The 3711-nt window shown below is 42.3% G+C and overlaps 1 non-coding gene across 1 annotated transcript; it reads right to left on the reverse strand.

Annotated features, from left to right (window-relative positions):
- Nucleotides 1–3323: 3323 nt before the first annotated feature.
- LOC148210807 (small nucleolar RNA R71) lies at nucleotides 3324–3430 on the reverse strand. Its single transcript, XR_015792017.1, has one exon. It is a non-coding gene; the product is annotated as a small nucleolar RNA R71 (small nucleolar RNA).
- Nucleotides 3431–3711: the final 281 nt, after the last annotated feature.

Below are 3711 nucleotides of genomic sequence, written 5' to 3' on the forward strand. Positions count from 1 at the left end.
GGGCAGGAGTCCATAACTCACTCAGGATTGAGAATGAGTTGCATGGTCATCCTAAGAAATAACAACCTATTAGTTAACGGTGTTACATCTAAAGATTGCCTATTTCGTGGTCCGGTCTTATACAAACTCATTGTATAGGATACCCCCACTCGCATGTCTCCACACGAACGACCTGGATCGAGTCGTCTGTAACCTTTACAGAGTAGGCCATATCCATAGTGTTGCCAGGATAAGGTACCCAGCCTTATGCATATACTATAGACCCTTTAGGTTATTCACGGCACATTATCCATTCATATATCAGGGGTATATCAAATATATACCCCGTATATCAACTATATACCCAGTATATATACTGTCCCGATTACATAAAAAATAACCTTGGATGTTTAGTTTATTGGGTTTTAGACAATGCAAAGCTATGATTCAACAAAAAATTATTGAATAAAACTTTATTAAATCGACATTTGTTTTTACAAAATACAAATTACGACTTTAGGGCAACTCACCCAACAAGTACTTTACTCTAAGCGTAGTCTCAAACGATGGTGACAGTCGAAACTTTCACAGAAGCCTAAGATCAAGTACAATCTAGCTGGTCCACTTAGTGAGCACCCTAGGCCGAACTAAGCAGAGCCACAATCATAACTGATGAGAAAATAATTAAAACCTATAAACAATTCAACATTGGAGACATATAAGTTTATAAATCAACAAATCATGCCCGGTGATGACAAGGAGGCCGACCGGGACCACTACACTAGTTACTAGGTCAATCTACAGGAACGATTCAGCTCTCATACCGACTGTAATGCCCTGAATTTCACAACAATATCGAGGTAACGTTAACATACTCCCTTTTCACCCCCTTTCCATTAAGGGAAACATAAAGCAACTACTGTAAAGACAAATGTGGAGATACTTCAACCAATTCGTAAAAGAAAATTTGCCTGCCCTCAGTGGACTAATATATCATTAAAAGGAAAGAACTTCTAATTATCCAACAAGTCCAAGTACAACAAGAAGTCCAAATAAGTAAAAACAATGGTTCATCTGGATGATCGCTCAATGCGTAAAAAACGACCATAACTAGTCCACCACTAACAACACGTCCCTAACACACCCAACAATCAAAACGTTATCCATCTATCCTAGATAAAAGTATGCAGTCTAATGGTCCTCCCTCTATCAAACCTCCTCCACGTAATCACCATGGTCAAGGGTTCGAGCTACACCTGAAAGTAGCCCTAACCAACTATTCACAAATCAGCATGCTCGTAATCACAACAAACATCAAATACAATAACTAGAAATCAAGCATCTAGAGGTCGTAACAGTTAATCAACATGCAAACACAAGCATCACAACATCCAGACTCATGTGACTTCGACCACAAGGCCCGCTAGTCTCTAACTCGCTCGAGTTGCTTCTAACCCATCACTCTATGTTAGTCCTCCAAGTCCTACTCTTTGAATCGTATCGGCTTGACATTTATCCCCAAGACCTCGACACTCCTCTACAGAAGCTTGACGTTCGACCTTGCCATTTATCCCCAAGGCCTTGAACTGTGGCTCATACCCCATCACGCTATGTTAGTCATCGAACCATGACGAACCATTTTTACATATATAAAGATGCACAAATATAATAAAGTTCATCAAGAAACCATTTCAATAGCACCCATTAACGCACACACCCGCCACTTGGCACTACTTACTCACTACTACGCTCCTAAACCTCGCGTTGATTCAACACCTAGGCATTAAGAGACAAACGAAAATAATAAAAAAAAATTCCAACCCATCGAAATCTATTCTAAGGGGTCTTAAAAGGTCCGTTACTGCAAAATCGACTTCGTTTATGTGCGTGTAACTCAATTCTAGCTCGAATGGGTGTGGGTTGCGTATATCGGGCTTCGAACGATTATGGGTAGGTGCGAAACGCCACAAAATGATGTTGTCAGCGTTCTTGCATCAAGAAAAAAACTCACCAACTGATCCAACGCTGTTGTGCATCGTGAGGAACCCACACTCAAGGTCGTCGGCCACCACGAAAAACTGGAACTTCATTAATGAAATCCCGTAAGAATATGACATAATTGGGATTCGATCTCACTCTAGGAGATGTGCCTGATGATTGGAGGGAGACCGCTAGAGACAAAGAATGGAGACCACTCATTCAGCCCATACAATGTGAGGCTTTGGAGTTAGTCAGAGAGTTCTATGCTGCTGTCCATCCCCAGTCACATATAGCCATAGTGCGCGGGACGGAAATACGGTTTGATGCCACTCAAATCAACTACACCTTCAACATTGAGAATATCAGAGATGCTGTGGGCACTAAGATGTTAGTGACTCCGACTCTAGCACGGCTTGATGAGGCTCTAGAATGTGTTGGGAAGCCCTCTACCACTTGGGATTTGACTACTCATGGCAAGGTGCGACTAAAACCCGAGGATGTTTCCCTAGCTGCTGCAGGATGGTTATACATAGTGAAAAACAGAATTCTGCCAACGGAGCATGATGAGCATGTCACTCAGGATAGGGTCCTGCTGGTTTATGCCATGCTAAAGGGCATAGATGTGAATTATGGAGAATTGATCAATACCAGTATCCATGAGTGTGTCCACCGGACACGTGGTAAGCTTTATCACCCACGTTTGGTCACTTCTTTATGCTTGCGACAAGGTGTTCAGCTCCCTGAGGATCAAATTAAGAGAGATGCCCCAATTGTGGAAGAGATGAATATTTGGCGAATTATCGCCCATGCGCTACAAAGAAGGGAAGGTACTGGGACGTCTCCTACATCGGAGATCTGTCGTCTTCGAGAGGAGAACCAACAGCTGCGAGATCAAGTTCATCAAGCTTTGCTTCCTTCTCTTGATCATTTTTAGTGTTTCTTTGTTGCTTTCTAAGTACTTTTTAGTGTTTCTTTGTTGCTTTCTAAGTACTTTTGACAGGTGTGCGCTTGCATCTATATAATTGTTACCACGCTTAGTGCGTGCGTTCAGCATAACCACCAGTCAAGTTTTTGGCCCCGTTGAGCTTAAACCAACGATGTTCCAAATATTGCAGACAATTGGACATTTTGGAGGGCAAGAACATGAGGATCCACATGATCATTTGAAATCATTCATTCAAATTGCAAATGCATTTCGATTACCTGGTATAACAGACGATGCTCTTAGACTAACACTTTTTCCATTTTCTTTGAAGGGCCAAGCTAGAGCATGGCTCAATGCATTTCCACCGGGATCCATCACCACATGGGGGTCGTTAGTGGAGAAGTTCTTAACCAAATTCTTCCCACCTACTCGCCACGCTGATATCAGAGAGGAGATCATCTCCTTTAGACAGTATGATCGTGAACCTGTTCATGAGGCGTGAGAAAGATTTAAAGAACTAATCAGGAAATGTCCGAACCATGGTTTGCCGACATGCATCCAGATAGAACATTTCTTTAGAGGTTTAGATCATCCTACTAAGATGATGCTAAACAATGCTGCCAATGGAGCCTTTACAAAGAAGACATTCAACGAGATAGTCGACATCCTAAATGACTTAGCTTCACACAACGAACTATGGTGTTCGCAAAGATCTAGGGCAGCACCAAAGAAGCAAGATCCAGCTGGAGTTTTGGCTCTGGACATTGCGACCTCGATGCAAAAAGAGATGGTTACAATGAACCAGAGGCTGAAAGAGATGGCGTTGG

The sequence above is a fragment of the Momordica charantia genome, assembly GCF_013281855.1.
Source record: "Momordica charantia cultivar OHB3-1 chromosome 6 unlocalized genomic scaffold, Mcharantia_2.0 BLBB01000006.1, whole genome shotgun sequence".
In the NCBI taxonomy this organism is placed as follows: domain Eukaryota; kingdom Viridiplantae; phylum Streptophyta; class Magnoliopsida; order Cucurbitales; family Cucurbitaceae; genus Momordica; species Momordica charantia.